At 35.8% G+C, this 18,428-nt stretch overlaps 1 long non-coding RNA gene across 7 annotated transcripts in view; it reads right to left on the bottom strand.

Annotated features, from left to right (window-relative positions):
- Window positions 1-18,428, bottom strand: part of LOC125281477 (uncharacterized) — a 438,012-nt gene that overhangs the window by 92,150 nt on the left and 327,434 nt on the right. For 3 of the 7 annotated variants that reach the window (XR_008957336.1, XR_008957337.1, XR_007188738.2), the window contains one exon: window positions 12,720-18,428. This exon is cut by the window's right edge and continues 24,706 nt beyond it. The exons of the other annotated variants lie outside the window; for them this stretch is intronic. This is a non-coding gene — a long non-coding RNA (uncharacterized LOC125281477). Of the gene's footprint in view, window positions 1-12,719 lie in introns of those variants that run through there. 7 annotated transcript variants of the gene reach the window in all.

The raw sequence follows: 18,428 nt of genomic DNA, 5'->3' as shown, positions 1-18,428 counted from the left end.
ATCTGAATATATATCAAATGACATATTAAGTTGGAGGAAGCAATAACTACTCGGCAGTATTTTAATACAACCTGTCCTCCACCTTACTGCTAAAGCAGGGAGGGATCTTTTATTTCTTATAAGGGTCATTTGAAATCAGTGTTATTATGGGAATAGTATTTAAAAACATGGGTGGGGTTTGGGGTAAGAGAGAGGACAAGAGAAAGTCTACAGTTCAAATTTCGATTCAAAATTCATGGATATGCAGAATATATTGTTTTTTACTAGTTGCATAATATTTTCTTTGTTTTACTTAACCTACACTCTCTAAGAAGGTGTGACCAGCCACATGTAGGTATTTAAGTAAAAGTAGAAATTGAGTTCCTCTGTTGCCTTAGCCATATTTCAGTGTATAATAGCACACATGGCTGGTGGTTACCATTTTGGACAATGCAGCTATAGAACATTCCCACCCTTGCAGAAAGTTTTATGGGGCAGGGCTGACTTAAACTGTCCTTGTGAAAAGTTCATGGCATTACTGATCATTGGGTCCTGATGCTTTCATTCCAATCTATTTTGGGAGAATGAACCTATATTGATTTAGTTGAACATCTAAAAGAAGACAATCTCTTCTAGCTGAAGAGCATCTCATGCTTTAGTTTACTAACAGTTTTGACAAACGCAAGATTATGCAAGGGGAGGGGTTATACAGAAAGTAACTTTAAAGTAGTTGGTAACAAAACCATCAGAAGACACACAAAAAATCCTCCAGCTAAAGTCTCTGAATAAATCCAACAGATGCTTTTTTGTCTAACTTTTTCAGAAATGAAAGCCATGCTCTTTTTTGTGTCAAACAACATATATTACATCTTTCTGTTTTCAATAAAGAAGGGATGTAATAGGGGTACCTGGGTGGCTCAGTCAGTAAAGCATCTGACTTGGGCTTAGGTTATGATCTCAGGGTCCTGGGAAGGAGCCCTGAATTGGACTCCCTGCTCAGTGGGGAATCTGCTTCTTCCTCTCTTTCTCCCTCCCTCTGCCCCTTCCCCCCATGCTCTCTCTCTCTCTCTTTTAAATAAATAAATAAAATCTTAAAAAAAAAAAAAAGAAGGGATGTAATAGTAGTAAGTAGCAAAAATCCAGGGAAAAAGCAATGTTTAAAAATCCTACTCAAAAAAGGAAAGAGTAGCAGTTAAGAGCAGCAACAACTATGGTCAGACACTTTTTAAGAGAAAATAAATAGTAATATTAAAAGGTAGGGGAGACAAGAATCAGATGCCAATAAACAAGGTTAATCTGGTTGGGAATTTTCTATTGAGTAAAACATTGGCAAAAAACAAAACAGGGGTGTGTGTGTGTGTGTGTGTGTGTGTGTGTGTGTGTGTGTACATGCCTTGTTAAGGTACTTTTGAGTTACCAATGAGATTCTGGAACTAATTATCTTAAACAAAATGAAAATAAAGTATAATATAGATGTATGTGAGTTACTACTCTAAAAATTTTATGGTGAAGGAGACAGCTAGTTTTTAATTAGGGAAAAACCTGACCTACATTTTCCTTTCGAAGTTTAGTATTTGGACTAGAGGATGATTCAGTGTTTAACTCAGACACTTTTTGACAGGGATGCAAAAGGTTTATTTGTCAACCTGGATTTATTTTTTTTATCTCTCTTTTGATAAGTACAGAGCATCACAACTGACATGGAAAAATAATCACATAGATTTCTCTTCCTTTAACGGATGATCCTGTAGACCCTGGTACATGAAATCGAATGTTCATTCCTCTCTCTAGGGAATGTATATGATAGTAATTCTGAATGGGAATCTCTCTCCCTCTCTTTTTCTTTCCCTCTTCCCCTCCCTGTCTCTGCTTTCCCCAAGTGTGCAACCCCTTGCCAATCCAGCCTGTCATCAATACCCACAAAGGGACCCCATTCAAAGCCACACCAGCGAGATGAGACATGAGGAGAGCTTGTCTGAGACAGGGTAATTAGAGCAAGAACATGAACTTGAGGGAGGTCTTGGGGGAAAGAGGCAGTAATAGCCACTGTTGTGTAGTCACACGGGAACAAACAGGTCTTGAGGATGCTGGTGGAGTATTTCTCTTTCAAGAAAAAGGAAAAAAAGAGAAAGAAAAGAAAAAGGAAAAAGAAGAAGAAAAAGGCAGGGTATGATAATGAGAGGCAATGAGAGACCATGAAAAAATATGCCATATCAAATTATATGTAAATCTGGAAGAGTATTTTTCGATAGCTAGCAGGATTATACATACCAATAATACAAGAGCATTTCTGCCGTGTTGATGTGCTTCCTAACAGGTGAAGGTTAAAAGAATTAATCTTGACTTTTTAAGATGGGATGTAAATAGAAAGGATTTAAATGATATCAAATGACTTCGGAATTATTGTCATATTTAGAGCTTGAATATTATGGCAAAGGAGGAATGTTAATTTATATTTTAGCTAACACGACTCTAGAAAAATACCGTTTTCCTAATGTTTTATATACAACACTTCTAAACAAAGTTGGTAAGTGGGAAGGGAACTGCTCTATGAGTCAGAAAACTGGGCCTAGGGGCGCCTGGGTGGCTCAGTCGTTAAGCGTCTGCCTTCGGCTCAGGGCGTGATCCCGGCGTTATGGGATCAAGCCCCACGTCAGGCTCCTCCACCAGGAGCCTGCTTCTTCCTCTCCAACTCCCCCTGCTTGTGTTCCCTCTCTCGCTGGTTGTCTCCATCTCTGTCGAATAAATAAAAAAAAATCTTAAAAAAAAAAAAAAAAGAAAACTGGGCCTAGTGTCAATTCAGTAAATAATAGTTTATGGTCTTGGATAAGTCACTAAACTCTCAGAACTTTGGTTCCTGTACCTTTAAAATTGGGAGGAAAACTAGGTTAATCATCAAGGCCTAATTCAGCTCTAAAATATTGTGCAACGGAAGGGGAGTAAAATTAGAAACACATGTTGGTCATTACTACTTACTAGATACTTGTACACATGATTGTCTCATTTGATCATCATAGTACTGTTAGTAGCATCTATCTCCAGAAAGATTAATGATATATCTTCTTCCTATGTCTCAGTGCTATCTCACGTAATAACTAAATCTCAAAAATTTATCATTTCATATTATTTGCATAATATGCTAATATTAAAATTTTATGTTAGATATTTTATGTGGTTTACCCCATTTACATTTAAATTTTCACTTATTTGAAATAATATATAAAATATTTTCATTTTAGAACTAGGGAGGTAGCAATTTTTTATTAGAAAAAATATATATAGTGTTATGGTACATGCATTAGGGGGAAGAAGTCATAGTCTCCTTGGATAACTTGTAAAAATTAGCCTATATGGATAAAAAAAACATTTTAGAAGTAATTGATTGAATAGACCTATTTTAGCTTTAATAACACATTCAAAATGTCAAGCTAAAATATGTCAGGTTATAAAACCTCCTTAAGTAGATCTTTGAAATTTTAAATTAAAAAAATCAGAAAATCAGGTGAATCATAGGTTTAAAAATTTCTGTCAACTACTGAAAACTTTTAAAACATCTTTTTTTGCCTTTTAGAAATACTCATTTTGAATGCTGCTTAATATGGGTGGAATAAGTTATTAATGGATAGTTATTATCCTGATTGCTCGTAATCATTCTTACTCTAGATTTCTTAGACTTTCCTTCAATATGAAAAAAATATGCTAATTTCATGGGGTTCTTTTCATCATAAAGAAAAAAATATTTTATCCATTGATCATGATAGGTAAGAATGGAGCACAAATGATAGACCAAGTTATCTTAAATAAAAAAGTATTCTCTCTATAGATACTTATATCTCCTTTCTTATATTTCCTTTCCTTATATTTTCTTTCTGATTTTTTCCTATTAAAATAATGTTTATTTTTGAAACCTCATATCACTCAATCACATACGTTCAATACTGAATTTTCACTTTGTTATCTCTATGCTCAGTGATAGAAATTGTTTCCTGATTAATACATTTTTAGAAGTATAAACGCCGCGAGACAAATTTAACTTTTCAAAGCACATTCTTTCACGAAGAATACTAGTATACTACACTCTCAAACATTATTACATAGGTTTTCCATCCGATTTCATAGGAGGAAGAAGGTTCCATTATGGGAGCAGAGGAAAATGCTTTTAAACATTATAAATCTCATTTAAGTATATCTGAACAGTAAAGGTTCAAGTGTATCCTGCATTCTCATGCTTTGTTCCCATCCTTCCCAATCAATTGTCTTGGTTTGTGAAGGGCTAGAGGGTATACTTTCATTGATCAAGGAAACAGGCTGACACAGCAAAACCTTCTGACAAGTCAAGACAGATCAATCCCACCTTTGCTTCCTTTGGATACATTACGGTTATTTACTCTGCATCACCTCAATTCCATAATACATATCTTAGTTTAAGAAAGGAAATTGATAAAGAATCACCCATTTTCTCAGGAAAAAAAATGATACATTTCTGGATCTTCCCCACACAGAATTGATTTTGAACTTGGTGGCCATTATATCATCTGATCAAGTGGTTGGCCTCCTTTCCTAGTTCACTGGACGATTCTGTCCCTTTTCGGGATTTTACAAAGCTTTGAGGGAAAAAAAAATTTAAAAAAATGTTGAATTCGTTTAGAAAATGAGTGTCTGTTTGAGAAAATAACAATGAAAACACCTCATTGTAGCCTTCTTTTCCAGGGCCACCTACCCATTCATTTTTTTTCATGCCTTGGTGGAACTGGCCGAGCTGCTCACCGTCCACAGGTCCTGACAGCATCATCACTTCAAGAAACTCAAGGCCCCAAATTACCTTGGAAAATAATTCTTTAAAAACCTTCATCCAGTGTTATATTGGCTTATTAATTCTCTTATGAGGGTATTTTGTTAAGACCCTATACTCAAAACCTCCAGCAGTTACTAGTATTTTGATTTTCACTGCCCTGAAAAGTTACATGCTGTTTAATACCCTTCCTACCCTATAAATTTTACTTTGCTAACAAAGTAAATATTCACAAAAATTCAAAACCCTCATAGCCCAAATGGCCCAGGGGCCTGTCAGTGTTGGGGTTTTGTTTTTGTTTTTGTTTTTGTTTTCAGTCATGGTTGATTATATTTCTTTATTTAGCAATTTAATTAATTTATTTTCTTTTAGGTGCCACAAGCCATAACTCATTAAGGAAAAGGGTTAGAGTTTATGTTCGGACACTCTACCATTATAAAGCTTTGATTTTAGGAGAACCATATTTCCATTCCTGTGCCTGACAAAGACATGTTTTAAAGTACACATTAAACAAAAGAGAACAGCTTTTCCATTCCTAAATGCAGTGCTCAGTAGGACAGAAAACTTACTGGTTCTCTTAAATGCTAAACCTTTAAAACATTTGCTGGATGACAGCATTATAGAAAAAAAATAGTTTCTTTAGCAAAGAATTAAAGCTGAATATGCAACATTTCTTAGGAGCCTTGAATAAGTCTATTTGTCCAGCTTACTTTGCAAAGACTGCGTAGAAAACAGCACCATAAACACTTTCAGTCCCCACACAAGGGCTAAACAAAGAGTCCTCTTTCTAGCCATCTAATCGGGTAATTTATTTTTTCAACCATCACATAAATCGAAACACAGCTGTAACCAATGACTTGCAGATCCAGTTCCCAGCCAGCTGGAATCAGTTCTGCTGAAACAGCAAGATTTTTACATTGTTCACTTCTGTACATCTGGAGAAATCATTGAGGTTCAAAGGTGACCAGAAAAGCTCTTTAAATAAATTCAACCGACAGCGAAGATTTGCCTAAGGATCTATAAACTCCACATTCACTTTTACAAAACGTTCATTTCATGAAATTAATTCTTATAAAGGCTATTTGCATCCTCATCTGTATAGACTTTATGAGTTGCTAATTGAATTAAGCACTTAAATGCCTGTTTCTTTCAAACAACTTGCTTAGGGTTCTTCCAAACTTTTCATAGGAGTTGTAGCTATTTAAAGATGGTTACATTAAAACATTATGTTACAAGCAGAAACCGGGACTATAAGGCCCTGTAACAAAAGCAGATACCAGAAATGTACCTACTTCTATCTCAAATTTAATCTTGCTTAGCTAATATAATCCTCTATTTAGATAAAATAAAGGAGAAACACTATCCGAGAGAAAGCAGAGCTGGCACACCTCCATCAAGCCAGGCAGGCAAATCCCCAAGGATCCAGGGTCCTGGGAGAAACAAACTCCGATTAGGAATCTTCCACATGCAGTATTACAGGGAGGTGATTCTGGCACTAGAAAAGAACCCCCCTCCCCTAAAAAATAAGAAAAGAAAAGAAACCCAAGAGCAGCAGCCCCTTTTGCTGTACCCTAGAAGCATATACGTGCACACAGAGCAGAAGTTAAGCCTCCCCAAGCCAAAAACTGGCACAGCCAATCCTTGATGTAAAGAGCCTTCCGCAGAAGTTGGATCAACTTAGAGCAAACAAAAACCCAGAAGAATCAATGTAGCTTGGCATTTAAATTACACACCATATATCAATTTAAATGCATCATTTTCTTCACTAAAGCCGTCACAAAGATATTCATCTTGGGGAAAATGAAATGTATATGTCTGGCAAACTTGTCAATACAGTTTTTACAGTGTCACAAAGCCATACACAAACTAATCACATATATGTTTTATATTTTCCTTCTCTGATTAAATCAATATACAAGTAAACAAGTTATTTTCAATAGTAAGCCATCTTATTCAAACGTGTGGCTATTTCAGTCAGTAACTTCCTTATGAATAATATCTCTCATTTAAAAAAAAAGTGAAAAAACAAGTAGTAATACAGTATACTTTTAGTGTTTACTGAATGACAGCTGGTGATCACAGAGTAAGGAGCGATTCCCCATTAGATATTAAATTCACATAAAAGTGTATAAGTTCATTCACTTGGTAAACAAACGTGTCTGATTTTTATGTCAGTCACTGGGTACAAAAGCTATGGAAAAATAGTGTGGAGCAGTTAGAAATGTGATTTAATAAATAACAAAATATTCAGTGACATGAGGATTACATTTAAGAATTTCAGGATCATAGAAAATTGAATCTAACCAAAAGTCAGGGGATCTGCCCCCTTGTCCACTACTGGTTATTGACTGGCTGGGAAACCTAGAGGAAGGCAGTTCTATGGACCGCCTGTAAAAAAAGAATTTAATGGCCTTTCAACTCCAATGTCCACATTCTCGGAGGCAATTTTTGATATCCCAATCTATGTCTGCTTCTCCTACTGCTCCTCTTGAAATGTAAAATCCCAGATTTTCTCTTTTAATGTCATCACTTTGTGGATAAACACCATTTAAAAAAACCAACCAGCAAACAATCTATCCTTTTCTTAGAGATGAACCAACCAAATCTACTATATCGTATTATTGATGAGTCGAGGGAAAGTTAACTGTATGGGAAAAATTCTTGAGTGGACATGGCTTAATTTTATGAATATGTCATTAAATATTAAGCAACCAGTTAAATTTCTCATTGTTTTAAAACAGGGCTACAATTAGGCAGCTCCCACACTCTGTTCTCTACTGCAATATTAAAGATGTTTTATAAAGAAATTCACAAGACTGGATTTCCAGTGCTATTTATAAACATTTTAGTTATTTGAATTCACATGTATCCCAGAATCTTGTGATCTGTGATGTCTATATATTCATCCAAACGTGCAATATTTCTAAAATATCTGTTACATATGACATATATACCACATATATACACATTTATACAAGCGAACATTATGTTTGTAAAAGTAAAAATAGCCCCAAATCTTCATAATCCATGATAGAAAGCCACCTAAACCAACAGCATGAAAAATTGTCATGTTCCACAGATACTTGTTCATAACAAGACAAAGAAAATAGACTTCCCACAATAAATTTCAGCTGGGAGGAAAACAGGAGGGTAGGTTCTTATTAGAAAGTAATTTGTCTTAGGTGTTTCCTAACTGGTAATATCTTGTAATGCACCCAGCTTACCAGTAAATTTAATAAATAATGAATTATTCAGTCATGAGGATTACCTTTAAGAATTTCAGGGTAATAGAAATATGCTTAACAAAGGATTTGGAATACATATTTAATATGTGATCCATGCAACACAGCCTAGGAAAACTACATAGAAAAATGCCTTATCTGTGTCATTGTGGGTTGTTAAAATCTAAAAATCTTGTCAGTCCTCATTCGTCCTCAAGAAAACTAAGAATGGGTTTCTCATTCAATTTTGAGCTGGTAGACCAAAGGTCTAACAGGCAAAAAGTTCTACGTCCATCTGTGAATTTTGCTTTTATTGTGCTTAGAGATTATTTTGTCCATTAATATTAGCCTGATTCTTTTTAAGTCCTGGCAAGACATGGCATTTCATCAATATTCCAAATCCTTTGTTAAGCATATTACATATAATCTTGTGTGATAATAATAGTTTCACTTTCTTTGGGCTAGCTAGCTCTTTAGAGAGTCAGAACATAAGTTTTAAAAGTATGTATTTAAATATAATTACCTTTAAACTAGCCTAAAGAATTACAGTTGTTATTTAATAAAGGCTTTTAAATCCTAATAATTGATTTTTTAACCAAGAAGGTAGCATTTGTTTCTATTAGTTGTTTGCTTAGATGTATATTTTTCATTTGTAATGGTATTCAAGTATCATCTAGTCTCCATGGGGAAATTGTAGAATTTTACATTTTTAAAAATGGTTTGAAACATGGCAAGGTAGAAAGTACTAAAAACCCACATTCAGGGAGGGGTGAGAAATCCAGTTTTGTCACATAAAATTGAGCAGGAGGAGAATGCAGGGAGGTGGGGCTGGAGAAGCACCATGCGGTGAAACAGAGAAAGAGCTCATAAGACAAGGTGGTTCTTCACACATATTCTAGAACCTTCTTGAATCAAACAATATTTCCAAGTTAAGACTATCCATGAACTAATTTGTCTCTTTTCTATTTAAAGAAAAATATGTAATATTTAAACAATTTCTTCTCGATGTCGGATAAAAGAGAACTAGATGTTACATTGAATTGTGAAATACTGATGGATTTATCTTTAAAAATTTCAGTTCACCACTGTATATAACCAGGAATAAAGATTTTTGAAAGTCTACTCTGACCTTGGAATTTTACATTTTGATGAGTTTTCTCTGTCAAACCCTGGCAGGTCCGGTCACTTCTCTACCCAAGCTTGGATTTTGGTAATTAATATTCATTCCATAGGAAATATCGAGAGAAAGTAATTAGGATATTTAAAGATCATAAAATTATGATCAAACACTTTGATTCCTTGACTGGATTATCAAATACACTGACTCCTTGTCAGAATGTTGGATGTCATGAACGATTTTAGAATGTTTTTACGCAAGGGTTTAGCCAAAATCTGGAGACAAGGAAGGAAGAGACCATTTAATTCGTGTATAAATTCTTCGGGAAAGAAAGACTACAGGTATATATAATGTATACTACACAGGTAAACCTATGTTTTTCATAAAATACGTGTGTATATATTTGCATATACATTATACACACATATATATACATTATATATATATACATTTATATATATTATATATATGTACACATATATGTGTATATATGTGCGTGTGTATATGTATATATATATATATATATATATATAGTAGTTTAATCCCTTCACTCAGAGATTAATTTCCTGTAAAAATAGCTCATAGATTTATAGAGATATGAAGAAATCAAAAATCTACAAGGGGAGCTTTTGTCTTTGGAGGACTGATTGACATTACCTATCAATGGGTGAAGTTACAGAACAGGCTGCTAAAAAAATATATTTTTATTTATTTGTTTATTTATTTATTGAGCAAGAGAGAGTGTGTGTGCACACGCAAGTTGGGGGGGAGGGGTGGTGAGAGAGGGAGAGAGAGAATCTCAGGCTGACTCCATGCTGGGCACGGATCCTAACTCATACTCAGTGTCAGGATCCTGAGATCATGACCTGAGCCAAAATTAGGAGTCGGACACTTAACTGACTGAGCCACCCAGGTGCCCCTAAAAAAATTATTTTAATTAGACTAAAACTAGGAACTCTTTCAAAATCAGCTGATATTCATGTTAGGGTCAGATTTCATTTTTTTCTTCTTTCCCCCAATCTCACAACCCCTGTATTAACCAGTTTTAAAGAACAAAAATTTCTTTCTTTCCAGAGAAAGAATTATAAAATATTGTGTTTGAAATCTTAAGTCTACTTGCAAGAGGATCTATAAGTCTTGCAAATATACCATGTTAGTCAATGCATTTACCTTTTCATTTCTTTAAGTAGTAAACATTTCCCAAAATACTATAGGCACTATCATAAGCAAGCCGGGGATAGAGCTCATGATTTATATAAAGGCTATGTCCATGAGCTAGCCTAGACAGAAAGAACATTATACCCATATTACTATACCTATAAGCCTTATATCTGTGCGATAAATGAAAATGAAGTTAGGGGAAAAAGTGATTTAGGGTCAAGTATCTCAATACTTTTTGCCTTTTTTAGAATCAACCTCATATAAACGAAAATTTGATATGTAAAAAATTGGAAAAATCACATTCAACTGGACCCTTCAAATAGTACACACCTGTCAAGAAGAGTTCCATGGGGGTTATTTTTAAGCTTTCACTTACTCTTGGATTTATTTTGACATATATCTTGTGAGTGTCCACTGTGCATGAGTGACTAAGTTGCTCATTGAATTAATGAAATAAGGGAGAAACGGCATCTGTCCTCAAACACCTTAATATGTAGGGGAAGTGTCAGACACAAACCAAATAATAAGGCATGGAAATGTGAAGCATGCTATTTTATACAACGTGCTATGAAAACAAAGGGGAGAGAGAAAATAAATATTGAGTGCTGCCGAGAAGGCTCATAGCAGGAAACTCCACTTGAGTGGAGCCTTGAAGGAGGAAGACTGCCAGAAGAGGCAAAGTTAGAGGGGGAAAAAATGGTACCTAGTCTGCAGGCAGAAAGAGGAAAGGCTCAAAGGTGGGGATTCATGCGATGTGTGGGAAATGGCCAGGCAAAAGTGACAGAATGCCGGCTCTGCAAGGAATCGTATTAGGAAAAATGGTCAAGCAGTTGGGACTGGAGCACAGTTAGAATGCGTCTTTAATGTTATACTGGGGATTCATTATTTAGGCAAAAATGAACAACTAAAATTATCTTGAGGAGGTTTTTTTTTTTTTTTTTTTTTCAATTGGTATAATGACCCCACATAATTGCCATGGATTCCAACATGGAATCGCTCTCTAGTCCTGTGCTGGTAGAGGTCGTGCCATTTTATCATACCAATGGCTCCCTGAAGTAAGTGGCATTCCTTCTTCGCAATCTATTGACAGGAAATCTGAGCTTCAAAGAAAGTTAAGGACTGTACTCAATGTCATACCACTAGTAAATGGCTAGAATTTGATCCTGGCCTACCGGATTCTCAAGTTTGTCGTACCACCTCTCAAAGTTAAATTGGCCTCTCTGAGAGAACACTTTTGCATCTGGATCTCACTACCCTAAAACGCAGGCAGTCTATCATGCCAGGAAGATCCTACAAAGAACTTCTAAGATGGTACAGAGATTCCAGGAATCCCTTTGCATTCCAAACATTTTGGAAGTGACAAGGATTTTAACATAGGTCTGTCCAATCCCAAAGCTCATGTTCTTTCCTTCATCACATGCTTCTATTTGTCTAATTGATAATTAAGCAGCTGTATAAAATTTCATCTTGGGAATGTACCAGAATTTGCTTAACTGTTTCCCAATTGCTGAAAATCTCTAGGGGTTCCAATTTGGGTATATTGTAAATAGTGCTGAAATCAATGCTTTTCTCCACGTCTCATGTTCTCTATTCAAATTTCCTCCTTTGTGCAATACTGCAGAAGGGGAAAGGTTATGATTTAAAACAGCCGAGGAGGGGTGCCTGGGTGGCGCAGTCGTTAAGTGTCTGCCTTCAGCTCAGGGCGTGATCCCGGCGTTTATGGGATCAAGCCCCACATCAGGTTCCTCCGCTGGGAGCCTGCTTCTTCCTCTCCCACTCCCCCTGCTTGTGTTCCCTCTCTCACTGGCTGTCTTTATCTCTGTCAAATAAATTAATTAATTAAAAAAATAAATAAAATAAAACAGCTGAGGAACTCTGGCATAACTGAGTAACAGGTGGCCTCGGGAGGTTTTCCATTTTTATTTGAATTTTACAATATCTCAAACATAGAACCATAATATCTAATATGATTTCTTTAAAGCCTTTGCTTCTAAGTTTCATTCATGCATTAATTTTTCCATTGGTTCATTACTCACTCACTTTGTTGTTCATCTATTTCTAATATGACTACGCATTATATGACTGAAAGAGTGGGTAAAGATAAGACTTTTCTTTATCTGGTAGAATTTGAGAGTAGCCGCCAAATATTTTAATGTTCAAAGAACATATCAACAAAATATTCTATTTTCTCTAATGTGGTAAAGTGACACAATAAAAGAACATTTAACAATACACCATTATGTCTATTCCAAGGAATAAAGTCAGCCGGTAGAACATCAAAGTTTGTACCAAATTTCCCACGAGGATGTTATCAAAACAAGAAATCTACCAGAGTTTGGAGACTTCTATTGTCATTCTATTTCATTCACATTTCGAATATTTTTAACCTTTTGAAAATAAGCACTTAAAGTCACAGAAAAGTAAGCATAAGTGTATCATAGGACAAGTGTTTTTGAGAGGTCTAAATTAATTTTGAAAGCACGCAGCACTTCTAATTTGAGAATTAAATATACAAAAGAAAAGCAAATAAAAATGTGCTAAAACTTAGAAACTCTGAGTTCTAATTTTGTCTCTGCCATGTTCATTGTGCAATGACAGACAAGCTAGTTAGCACTGCAAGGTTTTGGTTTCACCATTTGAAAAAGCATTAAGCTACCACAGTGGATTGGAATGTCAATTTTGCAACTCTCAGCCCAATGAAAACAAAAAGTGCCATATAAATGCAAAGTAACATTTCCATGTAACAGATTGATATGGGGTTATTTTAGCTGCTGCTTTAAAATCAGGTTTTGCTAAATGAAAAAAAAAAATTCCCAATTCATCTCTGCTTCTTAAACTAGGCTTTATGCACCTGGATGTGGTGACAGTTACTGGGTTTTGAAAATGTGAAGCAGAGCAAAGAGTCAAGGAAAAAGCCTGAACTTTTTCCTTTGATTGAGGGACATATGGTCTAGCAGGGTAAAAAGAAACAGAGACAACTAGTGGAATTTTCAGGATCTGAGGGCACTGTTATCCCAAGATGAAAAATCGAATAAAATTTTCAAACTGTAATAATGCCGTCCCAATTCACATATCCCTCCCAGAAAGTTTTAGATTTACAAACCAAAGAAAAATATGAAGGACATTCTAGACTCCTTAAAAAAGATAACCTTATAATAATTTTTAAAATAACTACTTGCAGGGGCACCTGGGTGGCTCAGTCAGTTAAGAGTCTCCTTAGGCTCAGGTCATGACCCCAGGGTCCTGCTCCTCGGGCTCCCTGCTCAGCGGGGAGTCTGCTTTTCGCTCTCTCTGTGTCGCTCCCCCCACACTCATTTTCTCTCTCTCGATGGGCTCTCTCAAAGAAATAAATAAAACCTCTTTAAAAAATAAAAATATAATAAATAAAATAAAATAACACATAGAACCTAAAAAACGCATCTACTACTTATGGGAAGGAGGAAGTGGTGAGTGAACAAATCAGGTACACGTAATATGTATGGGTCTTTTCACTGGTTTCTTCTACGCACCGTGGTGTTTCTGTCCTAAGAGCGGCAGCAGAAGGGGACTTTTTCACTAGGGTAGGAGGGGATCCATTGTGTGGTTTCTCAAATAACCGCAACCAGTTTTAAAGGACACTGACGTGACTGCCGTAATTTATCCAAACCTCAGACATCCAACTTTTACAATTATAAAGTGAGTTGCACACGTCTATGTATCGTGGATAATTTTTATAGTTTCTTTTTGCTTTTATTCATTGTTTAGGAAAAAAATCAATAAATAGTGTGGGGAAATGGAAGGCACATTTTTACTCTGACTCCTCCTCCTCTTCTGTTCAGGTAGGAAAGATTTTTACCAAGAGTCTAGACAACATTTCCACACAGATCTCTGGCCACTAAAAGAATATCTATGTATCTATATATCACATTGTTTAGAAGTGAAAGTGTTTCACTAAAGGTTACTCAAAGACAAGGAAAACATGTTGGGTACCACATGAATTGGAAGCATACAGTACAACAACAAAACACAGCAGCAACGGAACAAAGTCGAGCTTGTTTAATAAAAATGCTTACTCATTCATTTGATCCTTACAGTCAAAACTCTTTTCACAAAGACGGTATCTTGGATGAATTACAGAAGTAGAATTTCTAAACAAAGAGGCAAAATTTGACCTCCCTAATTTTCAGCACAGCTACCTAAACTCTGCCTACAGCTCTTTGGGATCCAGGTATGTTAGAGTTTTCTGTACCTCAAACACGCCCGGAATTGTGTGTTCTTTTCTTCAGAACGGGTTGCCCTCGCTAGAAAAACACGGAGTTGAGAATTTAAAGAAACCCTGTAAATTTTCCTTGAGATTAAGTACAAAATGTGTTAGATACTATTTTTAAAAATAAGAAGACAGGAAAGAAACATCACAGAACAGCCTGTTCTCGAGGAGAAATAACAATGGTACATAATAATAATAATAAAAAAAGATGAAATTACTGAGGGCTTCAAAATTTAACAACACATGAGGTTCAAACATGTTTCTCTCACATTCCTCAATCTCCCATTTCGCTGGCTTCTGTCATTTTCCACTTGGGATTTACCAGGCAACCTCCCTATCCCCCGCTGCTCATCCACCGAGCAGTTGCGTTGAGATCATGTGAAACCCACGCCTTCTGGTGCACGTTCGATCACTAGTGCGACCACGGGGTCACAGAAATCCTACCACACCTGACCAGCTGAGTATCCTTCCGTTTCTACCTACATTCGGGATGCTTTTTGCTGCCATTCCTGTAACTTCCGGTGGCTTTTAACTAACTACGGAATGGTTCATTCACCAGGCCTAGTGATTTGTGATTGCCTCGTTTTCCTTTGAGACTGTTGTAATGACTTCAGAAAACACTCTATTAATTTTACTCGGTTGTCTTTGAAGTTTAGATGTGGTAGTTTAGCATGTTTTGTTAACAAATGTCGATCCTATTTATTGACCTTGACCTCGTTTTCAAACAATAATATACCGCCCACTTCTGGCTGCTTATACATGCAAAACTTATTACTTGAATTCTCGTTACATTTTCTACTTGTGACTGGAGCAAAGAAAATCTTTTAAGTCTTCCCCAAAGTGCAGCAGTAACACAGCTCTAAGGGAAGATAACTTGAATAAGAAAGAGTAGCCAGAGAATTGAATTTTATAAGTGTAATAACCATTTGGAGCTTTAAGTCACACTAACCGCGTTTCTGATAATGAAAGAAAATTCTTATACCTTGAGGCCTGGGGATCAGAGAACATTGCTTAGTTCTAAGTTAAGAGTCTATGCCAAGGAGATCATTACCTATTAGCCTTACCTGATATTAAAAATAATTTATTTTTAGAAAAATTATTAGGAAAGCACATACTGCTTTTAAAATTTTCAATTGAAGAATGGATCTAACTCATGTATGATTTAAGTAAGACATATTACATAGAAGATTTCATGTATCACAAGGCTACTGTCCTTTGGTCAAAATAATACATGGAAAAGAAAATGCTAGCAATGATGCAAGAGGTAATATATGCATCAAGAGGAAGGCCAGCTGCCCATATTTCAAAAAGCATAACCTTTGCTATGTTGGAGCAACCTGTGAATTCAACAAGGATCTCGGATCCACTGCCTGACGTAGACTCTCTGCTAAGTCCATCCCTATTTCTCCTGCACAGGCCTGGACCGACCTTTGCTTCTACCACCTAACAGGCAGCTCAGAGGGGGTGGATAATGTTTAATCGGAGCAAATCGTGTAGGTAGCATTGAACAAGGCTTAAAAGCTTCAGCGAACTATTTAACTATTTGAACATCAGCATTCTAAGTAGGCCTATGAAACTGAATTTAACATAAAGAAAAATATAATTCAAGATAAAGACATCAGAAAAGAAAGCTTCATGAAATAGAATCACTAATAAAACATGCCAAAGATATGCCCTCCTATGAAAGCCTAATTATCTGGTGTTTGGGGTTTGTATACTGTTGATGTGACGTGAAGTTTGGCTGCCCTAAGAAAGATGAATATTCCTGAAAAAATGGGGGCCAAACTTAAGCCATCCCATGGGTAACCATCTTTTTGTCTTCAGAATACGTGTAAATATACAATAAATATAAAGAACAGAACCATTGTAATTATTTGAACATTAACGTTTTTGAAGAATTACACATAAAGCTATTCATAGCAATTCAGAATTAATATGTTCTATTTTATTCGAGTAAGTAGAACGAATGGGAAGGGATGCGGATAATTTTTTAAAAAGTCCAGACCAAACAATGCTAGAGTAAATCTTTCAGTAGCGAAAGGGACAAGTAGGTAACACAATCTTCATTTCGAACATTCATCATTTCCCTGCAAATAGAGAATGGGTGTCCAAACGCCTATTCAAAACCTCACAATAAAATAACTTTTTTCCCCAAAACCTATGACTAAAAACATCCTGGATAAGAAACTTTTCACAAATGTATCCTAATTATGGAATTCAAAATAAGGATTGTATGTTTCAACACAAAGAGTTTATTATAACGTTAGTTTCTGTGGAAACTAACCCTTGCTTCCCTTGTTTATGGGACACAGCTAAATTCATCAGAAGTGGCCTTCCATCTTGGATTCACTAGGTTTAAGGGTAGCTTATTAGGCAGATTCCAGGGGGGGAAATGTGCCTGTAATCAGACCTTCACCCCTAGATCCACCAGAAGGAGAATATACACAGGCAACAGTTTTTGAGGCATTAAAAGTAGCAGCCTCAGGATGGTAAACACAGACTACGAACATTCACACTACATATTGTAAAGCGTTAATTGAAGAATGTTTATTTGGCACAGGAGGCATCCCTTTTTTGTACATTCCATAAGATGCTGGTGTCATGTTTACATGGCTATGCCACCTTGCAGCCATGCATTCTTCAAAACAGTTGCTAAATGCTTATAATTACCTTTCTCTCAATACCAGATTCATACGCTTAATTCGATCTGTGTTTTGGAACCCTACAGGCAGACAACGTATTATCAAATAGATTAGATGCCTTTTATGATGTTGAAAGACAGACATCATATATAAACTGGTTTTACTGAAGAAGGTTATTATGCACGCACATGGGTGAATCAACGGTCCAGAGCAAGTAAGTAGGGCTTGAAACAGTTGATAGTTTCTCATGTGGGATACTCACTTTTTCTAAGTTTGCAAGAAATACAAAGCTTGAAGTCATTCTTTCCTCTGACTGAAAAAAATAATTAACAGAGAGATTGATCTTGGCCAAATATGGAATGAAAAGATGCATATAAACATAGAACGGAGGCTTTTTTCATAGGAAAAATATTAGTGAGCCTGTTGAAGATACAATAATGACTCATTATAAGGAAGACCTTATGGTATTTATGCATGATGTGGTGCTGTTAATCGGCAGTGAGAAAATAAGAACACCAGAAATGTTAAGGTTTGATGAAGTGGTCTTGGAGTAAAACCTAAGGAGTCTCAAAGACCAGGGAAACCTGAAAAATACGGGGGTCTTATATTTAATTTTAATAATTCAAAGTAAAGCTTCATTTTTGAGTTTAGATTAAGTCTGATTTAAATTTAGTATAAATTAAACTAATGTATGAAAGTCACTAGGTTAAAAAAACCTTTTAATTGACTGCTTTACGATATGGATCTATAATTTTCCATTTTTTAAATATTAAAGATAGTTCTTAGAAAGTAATCTGTTACTAAGGGAGGGAGTAGGTCATGGTCCATCCACTTAAAGTTGTAAAAATCTGAATTCTCTCCTTAGAGCTTTTTTTTTTAACAAAAAGAAACGTCACAAGGGGTGCCTGATTGGCTCAGTCAGTTAAGCGTCCTACTCTTGGTTTCCGCTCAGGTCATGATCTCAGGATCCTGGGATCCAGCACAACATTGGGCTTCATGCACAGCACAGTTTGCTTGGGATTCTCTCTCTCTCTCTCTCTCTCTGCCCCTCCCCCTGCTTGTGCTCTAACTCTCTAAAATAAATAAATAAATCTTAAAAAAAAATAATAAGTCTGCTTTTTTGGGGCACATGATACTATAGTATCACAAATTTATAAACTCATAGTATTTAACAGGAGCAAAAAACTCGGAATCATCACAAAAACCCTAAACGCCTATCATCTATATCTTTGTAAGAACTTTTAAATAAAAATTGTACTGATAAGGACTG

Source organism: Ursus arctos, unplaced genomic scaffold, assembly GCF_023065955.2.
Source record: "Ursus arctos isolate Adak ecotype North America unplaced genomic scaffold, UrsArc2.0 scaffold_4, whole genome shotgun sequence".
Taxonomy (NCBI): Eukaryota; Metazoa; Chordata; class Mammalia; order Carnivora; family Ursidae; genus Ursus; species Ursus arctos.
Note: the sequence above shows the minus strand (reverse complement) of the source record. Positions and strands in the feature narration are given on the sequence as shown.